Source organism: Propithecus coquereli, unplaced genomic scaffold (genome assembly GCF_000956105.1).
Source record: "Propithecus coquereli isolate 6110/MARCELLA unplaced genomic scaffold, Pcoq_1.0 Scaffold29, whole genome shotgun sequence".
NCBI lineage: Eukaryota > Metazoa > Chordata > Mammalia > Primates > Indriidae > Propithecus > Propithecus coquereli.
The window spans coordinates 8,783,532-8,805,099 of NW_012148507.1; the positions used below are offsets into that span (position 1 = coordinate 8,783,532).

Sequence of the window (21,568 nt, forward strand, 5' to 3'; positions counted from 1 at the left end):
GACCACAGAACTGTCATCTCGGTGCCCAGCAAAACTCAGTTATTAGTGGTGTTGTCAGTACTTGGACTGGAGCACTGTTTTCCCCCTTCCCCTTCTGGGGGAAGAAGAGGGGGTGAGTGAATATGGAACACTGCTGATGCCTGCTTAACCTTACTAAAATGCGTTTAAGTCAGCAGAAAACCGTACGTGACACCTTCATAGAATTCAGATAATCTTGAGCTCAAGCTCTGGGCTGAGGTGGATACGGTAGGCAGCTGAGTGTAGTAAAAGGCATTTCATACAGAGTGTGGTCGAGGTTCATTTATGTTGTTAAATAAAATGGTGTGTGAGCCTCCCCTGCCTCTGGCGTTGGTCACAAGTGGCTGCAGCGGCACCGTTGTCCAGGTTATTCCTGGCTCTCCCATCCTTATGTCTGTTCCTCCTCTTCTTCGGGCCTTGGCTCAGCCGAGCCTGAAAGTGGGGGAGAGACCTGTGGGCGCCTGTCCACAGAGTGGGATTTGTTTGGTTGATCTTGCAAAAAAGAATTTGCCAAGCAATGGTGTGGCAGCTGGAATAAGCATTTTATTTTTAAAAAATAATAGAAAAGTACCTTTAAACAGTTTATAAAAGCATAACAGACCATATGGAAGTGCCTGTTTTCTTAAAATGAGTACAGGAGCCTCACCAAGAGCCAGGTGGCGTAGAGGGCACAGGTAGGTCCTTTCCTTGACCACCGTGGTGGATGGTTCATAAGGGCCTGAGCTGCTGCCTTCGTCCCTCCGATTTATGGCTACATGAGCTCCGCGTTCCTGGCCTTGTGATGACCTTTAAAAGCTTCTTGACATCTTTATTTCTAATGGAAAATAATTAAATAAAAACCCAAACCAACCATATAATCGTTAAAACACTGAAGTTTTCAACACAAGGTGAGCAGATCAATAAGATTGTGATCATGTTTCGCTATATCAGCATTTGAAATTTGCCCAGTTTGAACAAGCCATTCAGGTAGAGGTCCTGGTGGATTCTGATTGTCTTGCAGGGTTATCCTACTAGAACTGGGACTTACAGACCTAGTAACTGTTGTTTCTAGCATCTAACACCACGTTTCTAATTGACTCCAGCCAGGGAAACAGGTTTCTATACATTCACAATACAATTCTGATAATATTTAGAAACATGCCTCAAACATGCAGCTTATTTTAGAGAAAAAAATAGATATTTTTAATTATAAGCATTCAAAAGTCAAGCACAGAAACTGTGATCCAACCCAGTGTAAGATCATTCATCCCAATATACTTAAATGTTTGATATAAAAATACTCACTTTCTTGGTTTTATTGACTGCTTTTATGTTTCGTTTGAAAATATCTCCAAACTGTACAGAAATGTTTATCAGACCATGCATTCACAAGTAACACACTATTTCTTACAATTATACAGTGTAAAAGAGTAAAACATTTTTATTATATTTTTTTTTTCTTCGAGAAAAACAGATGTGTGATAGAGGCTGTGGCAAAGTCTTGAAGGGCTCCAAACTGGGCAGGGTTTTTTCAAGCCTGAAACAGAAAGAAAACACGTGAGGAGACCAGATCTCAAAGCCACGTGCAGTCAGTACTTCTTCCTGGCTGCTCCAGCTACCTTTTGCAGATGCCTCTAGAAAGGAGAATTAATGGCTCAGATGACAGTGGGTATGTGATACACAAACATTGCCCACCCAAATGCCACACCCAGAGCATCAACAATCTCACCGTAATAGAAATTTTTCAAGCTCTTCCCCTGAAGCTGCTGGAAATGCTCAGGTTTTGCTTTGTGGCAGAAAAGACACCTGAAGTCCTCGACTCCTACTGACAGTTCCACCCCGGTCCCAGGGATTTTCTTGAACACAGCTCTATTGTGCTCGGTTTTACGGCGCATCCTTCACATAAATTAGGTCACTAACAGACTCACCTAATTGAGGTTGTGCAAAAGCTGTACGTAGATCAGCATATAGAATTTTATACAGAGAAATGCTTGTGTATGGGAAGAGGCTATAAAGAAAACACCAGTGATAAGTCTAACTTGAAACAGATAGGTTGTTATCTGGGAAAATGTGTGTTAAGTCCCGGTGTAGTTGAGCACTCAGTGTACTCGACCACCTGCAGGTATTCCTGCACAGTGCCGGCTGCATCTGAACTATGATCCAAGGTATCTTTTCACTGCTAGTGTCTGGACGACAGTACAAATGTATAGAAATGACGACGGGCTGTACCCTGAGACCCAGTACGGTTACCACAGGCCTAGGGCTCATGCAGTCCCCTGGCAGGGATAGAGACACCCAGAACCTTAGCTGTGACGTCATGCTTTCTTCTCAGGTTGTTGCAAATCTTAGCACCAGCTCATCAGTTAATTATGTTACTGTAGAGGGAGGTCAAAGGAGAGCGCTTTGCTTGGGAAATGCTCCCAACATGCGAGCTCTGTGAGGGCCTGACCCACCACAGTGACCACCACTCCTCCCTCTTCTTCACTCTCCCAGAATTCTCTAAACCAGGGTCCGGCTCCCAGGGGTGAACGGGGTGAAGCTCCTGCAGGAGAATCTCCTTTCCTGACGACTCTGACCCTGTTAACACACCCTGTATGAAGCGGGCAGAGTCCAGGGGTGCACAGGATGGGGCAGGAGTGAGCATGGGATTGCCCTGCAGGCAGTTCCAGGGCCAGGCCTTGGAGTAGAGCAGCTGAAGTTCCCTGACGAGCTCACATCCTCACTGCTGCCTGATCTGCTGCCCAAGGAGCCACCTCAGGGACACTGGTTCTCAAAGAGAATCGCTGCAGTGTGGAGAGGCAGGGACCTGCATCCCCACACCCGTCACTGTCAACAGTGGGGAAAACCAGCTTATAGACACAAGGCCAGTTTCCTTCCTCTGCAAGTCCCACATCTTTCTAAACTTGACCACATGCCAGCAGGCCAAGCTGTGTGCCGATTCCAGGAAACGCTTTATGATGAACACTCTACCGTTGTTCCTACTTGGGAACAATTCACAGGGGCAGCACCCAGCAGCCCTTGGCCACCAGGCCTCTCACCAGGCGCAGGCTGCAGGGGGCCAGATGTGGGGACCCAGCCCCAAGACCAACGACCTGAAACCAAAAAAAGCGTAGGCAAAGGCCGGCCACGTGGGAGCTCTGCCTCCCCGCGGCTCTGTTCATGCTGGGCCTGCCAGCTCCAGCGCTGTCTGGCAGGGACCTGGGGACTGGACGTCCACTGCCCTCGACCATCCGTGAGCAAATGCGCACTGGCAGCCCTGCCCTCTGTGGGCTCCACGGCCGATTCCTGGACATTCCTTCCCTTCAGCTTCCCACACTGTGATGAGACCTCAAAGGCAACAGAGCTAAGCCCTAGCCCCCTCCTGGCCCTGTCAGTCTCTGTCCCTGCACCGGCCCCTTACTGCAAACTCCACCCAGCCCTGCTCTCGGGTCACCTCCGCCTTGAATCTGCATCCAGTTTGCTTCTGGGCTGCAAGAGAACAAGGATTCCTAAAACACCCTCCACCTCAAGTCTCTCTGATGGCCCCCAAGTCCCCAACACACCCTGCAAGACCCTCGTAAACCTGGGCACACACGGACCCACGCTGTCTTTCAAAAGTCACCGTTCCTGATACTGCCAGCCCGCAGGCCGCCTCCTCCGAACCACCCATACTTCTCCCCGTCAGGCCGCTTCTGTGGCTTTCACGGGGATTAACGTGGATTGTTATGTCCCCGTCTCCTTCCTCAGTCCCACACACAGTCCCTGCACATGCCAGAAGCGCAGTCCCGCCACCCGACACCTGCACCTGGGGCCCAAGGCCCCGAGCCTCAGCTCCCAGTGTTGATGATGCCTGGCTGGAAGCCCGCGGCACCTGAGACCCCCACTGGGCCGCCTCTGCAGGGAGCAATGCCTCCCTCCAGCCTCCTGGGCAGCAAGCAACCTGTCCTGACTGCCTAATACCCTGTCCCTTCCTCCCTCGACCCCTGGGCAGGAAGAAAGGTGTACGGGGCTGGGGGCTCCGGCTGATGAGAAAGGCTCATCTTCCCAAGTGAAAGAACACGGGCGGGAGGAGGAGGGACAGGGCTGCAGCTTCCCGAGCCTCGTAACTGTGCCACGGAAGTGTAACCCTCACATGGGAAAAGAATGTATCCACATGGCCATAGATGTTCCCAGGCGGAACAGAAGGTCAAAATGTGGCTATTTCGGTCCTTGTAAACAAGGAAGAGGTTTAGCTAGGAACGGAGTTCAAACCTTGGAATGTATTCACAAGGACATTTTAAACAGAACCCAAAGATATCCGGGGACGCAAAGCAGCACGGGGTGGGGGTGGCGGGAGATCAATCCCCCTCCCAGAGCCTTCCCTGGAAGGGGGTCGACTGCAACACGCCAGTGACGAGTATACAGTCTCCTTGTCCCAGGTAAGCTGGAACCGTGCAGTGTGAAGACACTGGAGAACACCTGAGCGCCTCAGGAATCGTGCAGAATCACTTCTTTTCAGTGGAGAGAAAAGATCAGCACGTGGGAACAGTTACTGAGGGGTGTGTGGGGTGACCATGCCCGGGGGTGGCTGCCGTCCCCTTACCCATCGCTGGGGAGGATCCCCCAGGCCCCGCGTGCACTCGACTCAGTTTCTCACGATTCTTCCCGACAGTTTCTCTAGCACTTACTCATTCTGACCAAAAGTCACAGAGTATACTCTCCTGCATCCAATTGCAAATAAACATGGGCCATCGTATGACCTAAGACGTTCACTTTTCATTTTATACCTATCAGCTTCATTTAAAAAATAAGTTACTGATACTCATTTGTAATAAAAAGACATTTAAAAAACATGTCCTTTGAAAAGTTCACAGTCTCTAGAGCCCCAAGGGGAACAGTTTTCTGCAGTTAGTAACTCTACTCCGCTTTAGACACCGACCCCAGGCTGCCCTCCAAGGGTAGGTCATATGAGCAGTGTCATGCGACGTCCGTCAAACTCACTCCTGTAACCCATGGATGGCCCCAACAAACAGTTAACACAGTTAGTGCTGAGAACAGCGGCCCTTCCCCTACCGGCTGCGCCCTCTCCTGGGCCCATCTGCAACCTGACCCTTAGCTGCCCCGGCCCATGTCCCAGTTCCCCGGAAACCTCTTTCCTGCCCCCCTCACTAGGCCCTTCTGCTGTCTGTCAAATCACCACCTGCTCCTGCTGCTTTGACTGCCCACGTGCCTTGAATTATTGATATTTTGGTTGATTTACTGCATTTAACCATTATGTGTAACTTGCTTCCAACAAATTACATGGGTGGCTTTTAATTGATCTTTAAAATTTCTCTAGAGGAGGGAAAAAGACAAAACAAAACTGTGTCTTTTAGAATAAAAGTTTTCCTGAGTGATAGTATCAGTGAGAATGCCATGGGCATTACTATTAAGAACGACGACAAGAGGAAAATATAAAACATGACTAGGCTATCGAACTAGTGGGGTAGTTACCAGCTGTCGTTGGTGATGTGGAAAAACGTTACCTGTTGGTAAGTTTGCGAGAAACGACGTCACCGGAAAAGACAGCCACAGTGCAGGAAGCTGCAGGTGGGGCTGCAGGGCCTGGCACCTGCCCGGCGTGTGCTTCCCGGCGAGCACTGAGAGATACTGTCATGGGCATGAAATGACCGAAGCCCCCAAAATGTGGTGATGACCTCCTTGGCCAGAACTGCTCGGTGGTTCTCTGTCTGTAGCAGGAGTCTTGCCTCCCGCTCTGACGCATCTTTTCCCCAGGCCCCGCACGAGGCTGCCACCGCCTGCCCCTGGCGTCCCTGCCGTTCTCAGCCACGCTTTCCAGGGAGACCCGGAAACCCCTATGTGTGGTGTCTGGCACGCAAGTCACCTCTGCAAACCCTATGATTTTTTTTTTTTTTAAAGACTATACTCACTGCCAGAAGCTCAGTGAGCGGTGACAGCTGATACCGACTGAACAGACGGACAGATCGCCAACATCGCTGCCTACGACGACAGCCCCGCAGTAGAGGAATTCACTGAGACTCCTGTATGACTCCGTCATGCCCAGGGTAATCATCTTATTTCTGAAGAAGCTCATAAAAATGTCCCTAAGCCATCAAGAAAGGGCTTATAATTGGATTAATAAAATAGGGGGATATACATGCTACATCTGAAATAGATTTCTAACAAAATGGATAATTCCCAAAAAAGGCTGAGGGGCTCAACGGGAAAAGTTTCATTTCAGTGAAATTCCCTTAGGTGGACTCATGTCATGACCCTACTACATAAGCAGCTGCAAATGGCGCCAGCCCTACCCAAGACGGTCGTGGTGAGGACCGAATACTGGGGGTGACGTGCTTTAAAACGCAGCAGTTATCACCACTGGACAATACGTACATGGAACAGAATTTAACTTGTACCCTCTATATCTAATAAAATGTTTTAAAAAGGGAAAAACCAACAGAACTTATCAGTTGCTATCCTGGGACGCCCTGCGCTAAGCAGACCCTGGGTAACAAAAGACCACCCTTCAGAACCACCCCGCCAGGCGCCAGCACCCAGGTCGCCGGGCTCAGCCCCGAGGCCTGCAGTGCGCAGGGATGCAGGCGTGACGCCCCCGACCACGCTGTCATGCCCCACCCCGGACGAGCTGCCCCTCTGGACGGCTTGTTCTGTACTGACTTTGGAACTCACCGGCACGCTCCAGTTTTGCAGAACAGCTGGAGAACAGGAGCCACCGTTGAAGATTGCATTAATACCCACAAGACAGATTGCAGCCGCCATCACACACCTGGGACCTGGGACGGAGAAAGACACCACCCATTAACGGTGCGTAGCAGCCTCCAGCCCCCGCTGGCCTCCTGCTGCCGAGCTGGGGACAAGCCGCCACTTAGGAACCATCTTACATTAGTGGCATAGAAAGCTCTCAGCCCGGGAAATGAGCTTAGGACTTGGAGCAAGTGAGCGGAGGCTCTCAGGGGCCAGGGAGGACAGACACTCTGAGAAAAGCACGCCGTGGGACACCTTCGCCAAGGCTGTGAGCCACGCCTGTGGCAGGCCCAGCAAGCAGGCACTCTGCAAACACGTTCCCACGGTTACGTCCCCAGGACTGTGGCCTACACGCTAACGACCGTCCAAAAGCCCTGCCGAGGTAGGGCACGGGACCTGCGGCACCCAGAGAAAGATCCAGAAACGTTAAGAACTCTGGCCCGCCCCAGGCCACGGGAGCCCTGTGCTATCACACTGCGCCAATGACTAAACTTTGCTCCCAGCACCTCCTGGAAAACAAAAACTGAAAGGAAACACATTTGTGAACATACCCTGCTACTCCCTAGGGTCTGAGAATTTTGAAATACGAGGGTACAAAGACCCAGCTAATCATCCGTTTGTAATATCTGTCCTGGGGACATGGCTGCTTCTGAGCCAGCCAGTTTTCACCAGAATTCCTGGTACCAAGGAAGGAAGCCCATCTCTGCATGTGGATGCCCATGGCCCTAGTCCCTACTAACATTTCTAGAATTTTCCTTCTTGCAGACACAGAGGCTGGCTCTAGCACGCAAGGCTTCGTGAACGGGGTGCGTAACGTGCTGCTGCAAACTGTCGCATTCCCCAGAAACAAGTCACTAGTTGCGCAGGCACAGGAGGCTGGCCCGACCCGATTCAGCAAGGAGCGCCACCGCCCGGTGCTGAAACCGCCTCCGGGACCACGGTTGAGCCTGAAGCAAAGACCACCTTCCTAGGATCTCTCTCTTCCTGGAATTCAGGGAGAACATGTTTTCCCCAGAATTTCACTATAAACACATTAAAGATGAGTAGATATGATTCTAGTTTCCTAGTAAAAGTTACTTGAGGACAAGAAAATAAACATTCATCTTTGCAAAGGAAACCTATCAGCTCACATAACTTCTCTGGGCCTTCGCCGCACTCGCCAGCAGCACGGGACGGAGGGCGGGCGGAGCGCCTGCGGCAGGGGCCCTAGGGTGCCTCCGGGCCACAGCGCCAGGCTGCACTTTCGGGGAGGGTGCACTTTTAGGACGCCTGTCGTTTAAGAAGTCACACTGTTCCTCCTGGCCTCCGGGCTTAAGCTAACCTGTGTGACTCGCACTGAATAAGAGCATGGGGACCTGCACCGGTACCCCGTGTCTCCTCTTTGCACATCAACAACTGTCCTAGTTGATCAACAACCGCTACAGCAGCAACAGTCGTCTGCGCAGCGGGGCTCGCCCGGCGGGCGGTCAGAACGCACGAACCAGACGCTACTCTAGAGACCCCGCGAGACGAGTCCCCAGAGAACACAGAATTCCGAACTTCATGCTTCTGAATTTCCACGTTCCGCCAAGCAGGAGAGAGGCTGGACTGGAGGGTCGGGGCAGAGGCTCCTGGAGGGGGCCCCGACCTAGAACCGCTCTCAGGAGCTGTGGAGCAACTTGATTCAACGTCCTGGTCGTAGCATGTGGCCGCCCTCTGCGAACCTCTTCCTGGGGACAGTGGGTGCCGATGCTGGGAGCCGAGGCACTCCGCCCAGACGCACGGGGAACAGATCGCGGGCAAAAGCGGGAGGGGAGGATGGCAGCTTTCACTGCGTTTCGTCGTCACAACGGTCTTGGCTCGGAGGGAGCTCCGTGAGTGCCGTGTGTGGTGGCAGCAGACGCCGGAAGACACAGCGGCGGCTGGAAGGGCGGCCCCGCGGACCGGGCAGGCGCAGAGGGACTCCAGGCCCAGCGGGACTCCAGGCCCAGCGTAACTCACGCGGGAACCGTGGCAGACGCGGGGCTTGGAGGGCTCGCTGTGCTCGCTGGGGAAACGCAGAAGCCTCTCGGAGGGGGGCGACCGCGCGCCCGGGCTCCGCCGCACCGCCGCCTGGCCGTCGCGTCCGAGACTCCTCCAAACCTCGCCCGAGCCAAGCCCGCTGCACTGCGAGGCCACTCGCTCGGACTTAGCAAAGGGAGACGCGACAGGAGGGTCAGAGAGATTCAGCTACTTTCTAAACTTCACTTAAGTGGGGTCTGTGCTGGAATAGAAACCTCACAGGAATCTGGCAAAGCTTCAGGGCCCTGCTCAGGTGCAACCCTCCCAGGCTGACGCGACTACGCTGCTACCTTGTGTCACACACAAGTGCCTGTCACCCGAAGCACTGTCCTCTCACCTTTATTTTGTTCCCGCAACACTGACCATCACCGGACCGATTACGTTTATTATTCTGTCACCCAAAGCTGTTCACTGCATCTCTATCGTGCAATAACCCCAGGTGTGCTGTGGGGACCTTGATGAGTAGAAGGGGACTGGCAAATGAGTCACTGCAGCGTGACAGGTGGGTGTCTCCTAGGGAGAGGGCAGGGTAGCTGCGGGAGACCCAGCGCCCCTCCCCGGACACCCTCCCAGGGACATCAGCACCTGGGCTCCCCCGAGGACAATTCTTTGCTCACAGCCCAAGACAGGGCAGGCCGTTCCTCCCAAAACAACACGTAAGGAGCACAGAGCTCCCACATCCAACCGCGCTGGCTCTCGCCACCTCCTTCTCCAATCCGGCGAGGCTGTCACTGCGTGTGCTTGTAATTTCTACGCCATGGTCCTGGTCCGCGGCCAGGGAAATTTCATGAGCTCTTAAAGAAGAACACCTCCCCACACCGCCCCGACTCCCCAACTCCCGTTCTTCCCTTTTACAGAAAGTTTGACCGTATCTGGATGTGTCACGAGGAATGGTGTCCAGCCCTCGTTTCCCGTAAGGAGCGACAGAAACTCGCTCATGCTCTTGCTCTCAGTGTCCGGGAAGCTGATCATGTTTACTCATCGTCATGTGTTCTGGGGTCCTCTGCCACACGCTGACCGCCAGCAAAAGGCTGGTGACGCGGAGATTCAGCCCGATCGACTGAATACCGACCACCAGGCAAGATGCCGAGCAAATGAAAACCCCGGTAGCACCGTCTCCCTCTGCCTGCCACACCCCGGTGGCTTTACCTGTGCCAAGATGACAGCGCGCGCACGCTCTGCTCTGCAGCTCTGCCCACGGCAGGCTGATCGGGGAGCATCGTGAGCAGTCACTGTCCTTTCTCTTCCACGAAGTGTCCACGACGCTCTCCCCTTGGAACAGAAGCTCCTTGGGGCCACACGCCTGGTTTGTTTTTCCACATTTTGCTATCTAGCACACAACGGACACAGCAAATGTTTATTTAAAGAATAAAGCACTTATTTACATTTCTGGCCTGGTCCCTGATTTCTCTTTAGCACTAAGAAGTCAAAGTGGTAAGTTAGAAATCCTCGAAGGCCTCGGGGACAGCAGGCCCTGACTGCTCCGGCTGGGAAGGACGGTGCCCGGGGCCCCACGACGTCAGAAGCGACAGCCAGTCTGCACGCAGGTCGTTAGTCGGATGCCAGACGTCACTCCTGCCTCTGCCCTCCTGTGCTGGTGCCGTCTCCATGCAGGGAGGGAACTGATGAGCGGGGACAGAAAGCCCCTCCACGGCATGGAGCAGGCCGCCGGGCCAGGAGCGCTGTGGGCGGCACCGGCCTTGCATTCGGCCTTTGCGAGACACGCGCTGTGGTCCAGACGTTTACATTAGCTCATCAGCACCGCTGTGGCCAAGTCTAACGTCCATTTCCTTACGATGACGTCGCTTGGATTGTTAGCTGTCTTGGAAAGGACTTGATCCAAGGGACTGGAAGGAGCTGGAATCACGGATCCACAGCGAGCTGGTCCCACTTCGCATGGGGCGGCAGACCAGACCCCCGGAGTGGCAGGGGTGGGCACTGTCACCCCCCTCCTTCGTAGCCACCCGCCCCGCCCTCCGGACCCGCGTCTGGCTCATGGCCCACAGTTAGCTCAGAACGAATGATTCATCCACGGGAGACGCTGCATGTTTTCATTCGGCCCGTCCGGGGTTTTTACAGCCGCACTTCGAAGGGAGCAATCGCTAGTCCTTCTTTGGTAGCCAGTGCTGTCCCCTAGGGCTCTGCTGATGGTCCGTGCAGAGTGACGATCTGGAAACCATCGTGTGCGCTGACGCAAGCAAAGCCCAGGACCTTTTTCTCTGGAACTCATGTGATGCTTAATCATGGTATCTGCTCTTTGGCCCGTATAATTTTAAAAAATAAAAAATAAAAAAGCCCTTCCTTAAGGCCCTGTGCCAACATCTTTACCAACTGAAACTGCCAAACTGCAGGCCTCCTCTCACCGTGACTCACTCTCCTACCGAGCACGTGACACGGCCGAGAGCAGTGACCTGACGGGCCCCAGCGGGGCCACCTGCCTCCCCTGCCCCTTCCAGTCTCTCTCCTCTCTCCACAGGCTGCGACGCTTGTGTTTAGGTGACCTGCGAGGTTTTGTGCTCAGTGACCTCTCTTCCCATTTCACTGACACTCCCGGCATTTGCCGAATGCCAGCTCTGCATTTCAAGCCGTGACCCTCTCACGGGCTTCCACATTTCCAGTTTTGTCATCCTCGACACCGCCAGCGTACCCCGCCAGCCTCGGAAAACCGAGAGATGAACACGTGGCCACGGAAAAGACAGGAGCTCACAGCAGGGGCCTTCTGGAGCTGTAGGGCAGAGCTGCACCAATGTCACCAAGGTGATGGAAGAGCCTAAATGATTAAGGCTTTGGGATCTGTAGTATAACTTCCAAAATCAATTCTGGGGACCGGGCGTAGGGGCTCACACTTACAATCCTAGCACTCTGGGAGGCTGAGGCAAGTCAGGAGTTCAAGACCAGCTTGAGCAAGAGTGAGACCCTGTCTCTACTAAAAATAGGAAAAATTAGACAAGTGTGGTTGTGCACATCTGTAGTCCCAGCTACTCGGGAGGCTGAGGCAGGAGGATCGCGTGAGCCCAGAAGTTTGAGGGTGCAGTAAGCTAGGATGATGCCAGTGCACTCTAGCTGGGGTGACAGGGGGAGAATCTGTCTCAAAAAACTTTTTAATTACGAGTATATGAATACGGAGCACGGACTTACAAAACCCTGGACTCAACAGACCCTAAAACATATCTCAAAGCTTAAAAATAGTATTTTCAGGGGACAAAAAGAGTCTTTCCTGAAAAGCAAACTTTTAGATTTCACAAAAAAGTGAAATATTTTAGAGGAACGCTTTTTATCTGTCATGGATTTCTAACTTTATTCTCCTAAGAAAGGATATATTGAAATGCAACTGCCATTTCCTAACGCTATCATTTCATTTAAAAAGGTTCCCAAACACACACGCACATGAACGTAACTTCAGAATAAAGGACAAATGCAAATAGCTGTAAGAATCTACTACACTGTCCTGATTTTTTTCCATATCACCACCGATGAATGAGAAGTATCACCGATGAACACTTGTCCCAGGATCTATGAATAAGGGAGCCACGGGTTTAGTTTCTGGCTAAGAGGTTAGGGTACAGTTTTCCAGAGCATGCTTCATGTAAGACATTAGTTTCCTAAGATTCTGTAGAAAAAGGATCCCCTGGTTTCAAATAAGCTTGAGAAATACTGCATACTAGAGCTCCCTCCTCTTAAAGATTCGTGATGCTCGTATTGTAACGAAGGCTCTGAGAATCTATCGGTAGAGAAATTTGTTTAACTCTGTTTGACCTTGGCAGGATTTGTATACTCTGCCTACAATTATCCCTGAAGACTAGTAGTATTGGGCCACACTCAGAAATATGCTGGGTTACGGGAAAAACAGGTATAATTCTAGTTTACTGATGTTGATGTCTTAAAGGACAGAAATGTTACCCCATTGCCACCATCAGAGGAGGAGTCCTGAATAGCCAGGTTACACCGACCGGCCACTCTGATCACCTTGTGGTGATTTCTTACACTCTATCACCCATTACGAATCTTTCTCCTGTTTGGGGAGTCCCTTCCTTTGAGAACAAAGGAGGCTTCCTTCTGACCTAGGACCAGAGCTCGTCTGGAAGTGCCGACCTCCCCCGCGGGGAGAGCTTCAGTAAATCAAGTCCACACTCAGCAGTCCCCCCCAGATCTTGAAGATGACCTGAGCCACCGACTGAGACTTCAACAGGGTAACTTGCCTGTGGAAAATAAATCCCAGGACCTTAAAAAAATCTTATTCTGTGCTCTTTTTCCACTTCACTAAAAGGGCACTGACCTGCACGAGGCCAGCTCTAGCGTCCACCGTTGCTTCAATCTTTCCTTTGTGAAAGGTCTCAAACGTTTCTCCATTTAACTAGAATCTAAGTCAACCAGAGGCCTGTTCTTTCCATGTACTACCTCTCCGAAAGAGTCTAAATATAGCCTCCAATGGTCTAACAGAGGACATGGGAGTCAGCATTAATGGTAGAAGAAAAGGAACATCAGTTTCATATGAAGTATTTTTATCTTAGACTAGAAGGTCTCCAAGAAGAGGCCCGTGACTCTGCTGTTACAATAGCATTAGGTACATGTGCAAAACAGCTTGCCATGACCTCTAGCATTTCCGACAGGATGAAGGTCCGGTCCCTCCCTTTTCTCATTTTCTTCCTGTTTTGTGAAGGCATGATGTCAACCAACAGAAGGTTGGCTGTAGAGCGTTAACACTTTAAAAATCTAACTTGAGGCAGACTCCCCAAATTCACACACTAGAGTTCAGAATAACAGTGCCTTGTAATTTAACAGAAATTCAGTCAAGATACTGAATTACAGAAAGCATTCAGTATTTTGTAGAAATTCTCTATTTATAGGAAAAATTTATCTGGTAGTTCTCTGAAGCAATGTTAGGTCTACAATGGCACAAAGATGCCAACTTAGGACATTGCTTCCCTCAAGATAAAAAACCTTATGGATAGCCTACCGGAAATAGCAGCAACAGCCTCCAGTACAAAAATCAGGTATTCTAGAAAGACTAGAACTTGGGATATGATGCGAGCAGGGAAATTAATTCTCATAAATTTCTGAAACTCCTATGATAAACGACTATGTAAATTAGTGGATGCCTTCTGCCCGTCACTTGGCGGATTGTTTAATGCTGGCGGCAGGTGAACTACAGTTACGGAACGATACTTTCTGACACCTGTTCTGTAGACACTCGCACTGACTGCTTATTTGTGAAGTGGGAAGGGCAGGTCATGGTTCCTCAGGTTAGATCCAGAGAGTATCATCCGTACCTCCCCTCTCCTTCAATCCCAGGTGAAAATCTCTCGGAGAGATGCACTGCTACGTAGCTCTTCACGTGAGCTTAACAAAGACGGACGACCACGGGCAGGGCAGCCGGTGTGGGCGAGGAAGGACGAGAGCGGCGCTCAGAGCACCCGCTGCATGCCACACGCACGAAGGTGCTCGACGCGCACACTGCGCAGGGAAACCAAGTACTTACGTAGCATTCAGCAGAACTGACGGGACTTCCAGCCCTGAGAAGTAGCCTCGGAGGGAGGGAGCCAGCGCATCTGAAAAGACATGTGGGGAGGGGACTGTGAGCCGGGGTCCCCATTCCTCACGGGGGGTCCCGCGTGGCCACCGTTTCCCCACTGTCCCGAGACGGCACCCACTCTGCAAAGCCTCCGAGCAGGGTCCCGAGAGGCCTTTCACGCACCCTCAGGAATACACGGGCCACGGTCCCAGGCCAGCACCCAGCGCCAGCGTCCGAGGTGCCACCAACTCCCCTGCTCCCATTGTCCTTTACGAAGTTAACAAAGCCATCCTAAGGCTAAAGCCTGGCCCAGTGACTCCACGGCCCCATACTTACTTAGCAATGACTAGGCTGGTGAACGGGCTGCCTAACGGTTTTCTAGGCGGGGTGAGGACGTGTGTCTGCTTTGGGAGGGGAGGGGCAGCTCGTGGCCCCGTGCACACCAGCGGCCTGGGGGGGACCTGAGATTCTGTTCCTGCTCTGCAGGGTGTGGCTTCTTGGCACTGTGGGGTCTGCTGAGGGGAGGGGCCTGCGGCCTGTGGCAAGGAGCCTCCCACAGGTGACTCGGGCAGCTCCGTCGCTTCCATGCGGTGTCCAAAGCGGAAGGCCAGCCCCAAACACAGATGGGTTGAGCAACACTTGTCCACTTGGCAGGATGTTCCAGATCCCACGCCAAGGAAAATGTGAAAAAACAAACAAAAGGGCAAGCGAACTTTGTCTTTAACAAATGTGCGTCTACTGGAAACGTCAGTTTCGCCCCTGAGCCTCCGGACAGAGGGAGAGCCGCCTGCCTCCCGCAGCTCAGCTTCTCACACTGGGGGGGATGGCCTCCTGGGACTGTGACCCGCCACACAGGTGGCACTGCTGGGAGCTGAGACAGACAGCGAGTCAGAACCCCGTGGGGAAGCCTAGACCAGGGCCCCTGCCGTGGCCATCCCATGTGGCATGAGAGGACCCTGCAAAGCACAAAGACGAGGCAGCCGCCCGTCTGGTAGAAACGGGGCCAGAGGGGGCTCTGGGCGACTCTGCAGAACGCAGGGCGCTGGAGGGACTGAAGGAAGCTTCCCGTCGTGTCGTCCCATTTCACAGGTGGGGAAATCGAGGGAGGTCACAGAGCCTAGTGGGGTCAGGCCTGGTCAGAATCCAGGACAGGGCTCCACGACAGCCCCCAGCCCGACTCCAAAAGCTGCAACGTCCAGAAATTGGGCTAGAGCGAGCCGACAGGGGACCCCTGACTTTGTGCCCCGATTCACACGCGGAAGCCCTTGAGGTTTCCTCGTACCCCACGGCCCTCCTCACAGAGCGGCCGTTTCCTCCCTGGCTGTCACACCAGGGGACTCGCCCCACCAAGGCCACCTGGGGCAAAGGTGTCTGGCCTCACGTAATCGGGAAGTGGGTGCTTAACGGGACCGAGGACACACGCTGAGCCTCTGCCCACACCGGGGGTCCTCCCCAGGCCATCTGCGCGTGAGGTCTCCCCTGGCGACCACCTGGGATGTTGCCGGCATCAGACTGCCAGCTCGGCTGAGGCCCGGAGCTGCCAGAGGGCGAAGCTGCGCTCCTGGGGAGCCACCAGCTGGCACCGAAGCTCACTTCGGGCAGGGCCAGAGATCCGCAACTTTTCCACACGAGGACGACAAAACCCACACGGCTTTGGGGACTGAGGAGTATATACAGGACACCGGGAAGAGAGAAATAAGAGGGGGAAATGTGGGGTGAGGTGGGGCGGGGAGGGAGGGGAAAGAAGGTGCAGGGCGCAGAGGGAGAGGGCAGAAGGGGGAGAAGACAGAGAGACACGAAGAAAAAACTCGTACCTACCCATGGCTTATGCTTTGTGCATCTGAATCCACTTGCTCACTAAGCAAAGAGCAGAGCTGCGGCTGCCTTCCCGAGACGGGGGGAAGGGACGGGGCGGGGGCGCAGGGCGCCCGAGGCAGGTGGGGGGCTGGGAACCTAGACACACGGAGGGGGACGGGTCTGTGTGCACCGGGTCAGTGTGGAGCGCAGTGGTGGACGGTGCTGCCTGGGTCACCGGCCCCAACGGGGCCACAGAGACACAGGGAGAGGGGAGGGAGAGGCACAGAGTGGATGGCATGGCTCCGCGTCGGTGAAGGTGACCGCGAGAAGGAAGCCCGTCCGTCCCCTCCCTCCCCAGCCTCTCTGGCCACCTCGGCACCGGGGCCGCTCCGCCTGCTCAGTCGCACGCATGCTCATGGCGCGTGGGACGCCTGTCCTCAGCCTCCTGTCAGCCTGCTCTAGGACACTCCTGGGTGACAAGAGGGTGGATTCCAAGCTGGGGGTCGAGGGTAAGCTGTGCTCGGCTGGTCTGATGGCAGCGGGTTGTCAGAGAACTTACTGACATCAGTGTCACTAAAGTTGGCAAACAACCCCCCACTGCTAATTCGACTGAAACAACAAAAAATAAATAAAAAGAAAAAACAGAGGGAGCTGTGCTCAGCAGAGGTGTGAGGGCACGGCGAGGAACAGGCCCGCTGATCCTCGGAGTGGATGTGGGGGGTCGGGGGGACAGCCAGATCCCCAAATCCATCACCCCCGTGCCTTGCGGCTTGGAAGCCACGTGCTTGCCGAGAGCAGGGGCTCTTCTCACCGCAGCCCACAGACGCCCAAGGCTGTGCCCACCTTCCGGCAGAGGGCAGGACCACTCATGGCGCCAAACCGGGGTTCCCACCACCGGCCTCGCTGAACTGCTGTTTGGGGGGCAAAGAGAAGGTTCACCCTCATTCAGGCTGCGATTCTCTGGGGGCTGCTTTAGCTGCATCATTAATGCCAGGAGACCCACAGGTCCCGCCGGCTCCCTGAGTTAAGCTCCTTTGCACCTACGGTTCAGCAGGGGTTTAAGTCTACTCATCCGAATCAAGCAATACAGGCTGGTCTTCCACACGAGGCAATGACCTTTGACATCTCTTCATCCCATCTGCAGAAAAACGCACGCGCTCACACACACCCTCACAATCTTGTCTACAATCCCAGGAATTCTGAAGAGCCTGTTAAGAAACTCTAACGCAATAAATTTAGCCCAAAGTGACCCTGATATTTAGTCTGTGCCAGAGACTTTGCTAAGCACTTCACACAGACTGCGATATCTGAATAGGGAATCTTCTCCATGAGAACTTAGTAACAGTTGTTACTATTATAAGTCACTAATAGTAAACAACTGTTATTATCAGTAAGTTCCAGTGGAGATTTTGGGATTTTACCATCACACTTCTTCAAGAATGCTCTTTTAAAATGCAGTGCCCCCGCAGGGGTGACACTATCAGTCTCCAACACCTTAGTGTGGAGGGCACAAGATATCCAGAAAAATAACTCAGAACAAAAATAAAATGGAACGCTAGAGAAAGTAGTTAAGTAGCCACAAAAACAACTTCCATCCTCTTCCATTTATAGATGAGAAAAACTAAGACCCGGAGGATTAAAATACACACAGAATTTGTTCCCAATACTGCTGCCAAGGACAGAAAGACCTTGACTAGTCTTTGGGGTGGAACCCCTGCCTGACCCCCCAGCATTTGCACGGTCGCTTAGGTGGCACAGGAGAAAACAGTAGAAGATGTATTATTTGCCTTGTGCTATCCCCGTTCTAGTGACTGAATCCCATTGTCGTCTTTGCCCTTAGAAACAGTGGTGACACGTCATCAGCAGGTGACCAGCTCCATTAATGGTCACTACTGTTAGTAAATACCCTTCGGTTTCACTCTTCTTCTGGCACAATAAAGGGCTAAGTCTAGACCCGTGGTTCTCAAAGTGTGGTCCCTGGCCCGTCCCATCAGCATCTCCTGCGGCCGTGTGCGAAATGCAGACACTCTAGGGGCGGGGTCCGATCCGCATTTTAACAAGCCCTCCCAGGTGACTACCAAGCGCACACACAAGTCCGAGAGACACGCTCTTAATTAAGGTTTCCAGAAGTATGGTGGGAAGACGGCTCGTCTAGAGATGCCCTACAGTCTAGTAAGTTTGGGGGAAATGCACAGTTGACGTCCCTTCAGCAGCTTCTTGACACGTATCAGCACAGTAAATGCTCCGAGAAGTTCCAAAATACAGAAACCTGTGAGACCTGATCTAGCCCTGGGTCTCCCAAGTTTATCTGACCGCAGAATCTTTTTATTATGTAACAACTATTAATATCTGTGGGTGTTGCAAAATGTTGGTCTGGAAGGCCCCTCCCAGTGGTGGATCCAAGAGGCTGCGGTGTGCCCATATGGCATCCAAGCTTCCAGCTCTTACTAAAACCAATTAGAGCTGGAAGGTCACCAAAATGGCTGGTGCCCTGGATGTCTCATCTATACGGAAAAGCTGAGATTTTCTCTGAACTTTCCTAATGCAGATGCTAGCCATGAATACAGGTGTCCCCAGCACTACATTCCGAACTGAGCTCTCCCTCTTTGGACAAAATAGCTAAAAAACAGTTCATGTCAACTGTTCATGTGAATGACAGAATGTTCTGTCAAACGAATGGATTAATTGGTTTTTAAGGCATGGATATTCTCAGGCAGGTTCTACCACTCTCCCCACAACGGAGCCCTAAATATTCTTGGCAGGGGGCTCTTCCCCAGCACTGAGCCAACTGCAGCGAAACACCCACACGCTGATTTATCATCACCAATGCTGCCTGACTTTCTCCAGACCTCGGCATCCCCTCTTGGGTAGCATCACCAAATAAAGCGTGTCAGGCCTTACAGCAAGCTCTGTCAAAGCCCGCCGAGTTGAGGCCAAGTTGGCAAGCCCCGAGCGTATCTGGTTCAAGAAACTCCAGACACACCAAACAGGCCGGAGTGATGATTTATAATACAAAAAGATCACCCTCTTTGTACCACTAATTACACGGTTCCTTTGAACAGCACCCCTCTCCATTCCTAACAAAGCACTCACCCAAACTGGAAGAACACTTCAAAAACTTCTCTGCTGCATGCCGTGAGGCCCACTGAGGACCACTGTGTGAAAGACACTCCTGTCCCCCTCACCTCCCAGAACTGGCGGCCCATACTCATTCTCAGCAGACAGGGCATGAAACACAACCAGCGCTCTTCACTGCTTGTCTTGCATCTGGTACTCCTTGCCTAGGGCAATTAAACAAGTCAATGTTATCTAGGCAATGTCCAGATTTATGTGACTGGGTCCAAAGGTTGAGCCTGCCATCTCACCTACCCCAACACCTGGAGAAGAAAGAGGCCAGAGAGGCCTGGCTGGAGAAGGCCATGACCACCCCAGCCCCGTGCTCTTGCAGGATCCCAGTCGGGACGGCAGGGCGTTGCTGAGGCCCAAACCTGGGTAGGCACAAGGTCTAGACCACAAGAGCAAGGTCCTAGGACTGTGAACCCCTCCTGCCAAGACCGATCGAGAATGGGTTTAATTAAACACAAGCCTGCAGGGAGAATGTTCTCTCCTGGGCTTTCAGATTCCTTCCCTGTCTGTCCTAAGCACAACCCAGGCTCTTGCTTCCAAAGAGGCATGCGAAATGTGCTCAGACATCTCAGAAGTTCTTCGAGACGCCACTCGGGTTAAGGGCGCCCAAGCGTGTAACACCCTGTGTCAGATTAAGTCCGCGGTGGTTGCTTGTCATCCATATTTAATTTGGTCAGTCTGTTAATTTTTAACTATGTTTGCTATCAAGGGCCATTAGAGGTCCCCAGGAGCTGAGCTCAGTGAAGCGAGCGGAACTTCGCGGCAGAATACACGAAGCTTGAAGTTGGGGTGTCCCACTTTCCCATCCTGTCGCCGGGTTCTGGCGTTCCCCACTGGCAGCACAAATCCTGAATAAAACATGATCCCATTTGGAGTTGAGTTTCCTTTTTCTTCCCCCGTCACAATTGGTTTTCTTCAAGGAAAAAAGTTCACTTTCTCCTTTTATCCAGGCTTCATCTGATAATTCCAAAGTTTCTTTGCAGCCTTGGTTTTGTTTGCAAAGCAGTTAGAAATCACAGTTTTGGAGGGAACCTGGGTGCCTTAACCTAGGCAAAGAGGCCAAGAACCCTGGATGGACGGCCGGCTGACCCAACCACAGCCACGTCTTGGTACGTGCCACGAGCCACAGACCGTTCTTGCCCTGGCTCCAGCCACTTCTCTTATTTACCTAAGAAGAAAGCCGGGGCACCTCTGCTGTCGGGGTCCTGGTCTGCAGTCCCTGTGTCGTAAGCACTTCTGAAGCTTCTACAGAAGGTTCAGGAACCTCTGGGCCAGGCCAGATCAAGCTCTGATGAGGGAAGGCAGCGGAAGAGCTGCTGTAATAATAACTACTCCTCTAGGCCGAGCACTTCACTCTTTCGTGCAAAATAACTTCATGAAGTGGATGTTTACTCTTTGAATTTACAGATGAGGAAACTGAAGCTCAATGAGGTTAAAGAAAAAAAAAAAAACTGCCTGAAATCCCAAATTTAGCAGAGTGGGTGAAAACTCATTAAAATCTTGCTTGATTTTAAAACACCAATTAGGTACCAGGCCCTCTGCGCCACCCTAGGGTGACAGCTGGACCACACACGTTTTAATCCCAAGAGGTGAGCTCACAAACAGCACTTACAGATGTGACTCGCTGAGACTCGGCCTCGGGCGCTCACTGCCAATGCGGTCAGGGGAGAGCACGCGCAGGGTCTAGGGGCTCTGGCCCCATGCAGAGGACAAAACGGAACACGCTTAAGAAACCTCGAGAACGTACCAAATGAGGGTGATGCTGAGCGCCCAGTCGAGGCCCACCCTGAGCTATCTTCCCAGCCCTGGCAGTAATACTGGGATTTCTGGGAAGTCCCTTTGAGATCAGTGACCCTGGCCAGAGCCACACACAGTAGGTCACTGACTCTGGTTTCTGAACATTTGCTCTTAAAACTGCCCAGGATGGGAGGTTTGGGCCTCAGTGGCAGCAGCAGCGCTGGCCAAAGGAACAACTACCCAACCCCTCTGGACGGACGACTGACGGTGGACGGGTTCTCGACGGGCTGGTGAGGACAGAGCAAGTGTCTGTGTCTCCCGCTGCCCTACTAAGGGGCCGGCTCTGCAAACATCCAACCGCAGACGAAGGAGAGTTGAGAGTGTTTGCTTGGCCACGAGTGGCATCCCCCAGGTTCCAGTCACAGGACTGGGAAGCGAATCATGTCCCAGAGCACGAGATGGAACTCCACCGCCCGGCAACGAGGCCGAGTGGAATCCTAGTGGAACGAGCACGGGAAGAAAGCGCCAGAGCGTCCTGGGAGGAATGGGCCGGGTGACCTGTGGGTCTCTCTCTTCTCCGGTTTCTCAGATAGGAAAGCAAGATAAGGCGGCAGCTGGAAAGTTCAGGGCCAGCGG

At 52.7% G+C, this 21,568-nt stretch overlaps 1 long non-coding RNA gene across 1 annotated transcript; it reads right to left on the reverse strand.

Annotated features, from left to right (window-relative positions):
* Nucleotides 1-1,413: 1,413 nt before the first annotated feature.
* LOC105813760 lies at nt 1,414-16,155 on the reverse strand. Its single transcript, XR_001137671.1, has 4 exons — nt 16,091-16,155; nt 14,240-14,309; nt 6,646-6,749; nt 1,414-1,534 (listed from the first exon to the last, which is right to left on the reverse strand). It is a non-coding gene; the product is annotated as an uncharacterized LOC105813760 (long non-coding RNA).
* Between the last annotated feature and the right edge of the window lie 5,413 nt (nt 16,156-21,568).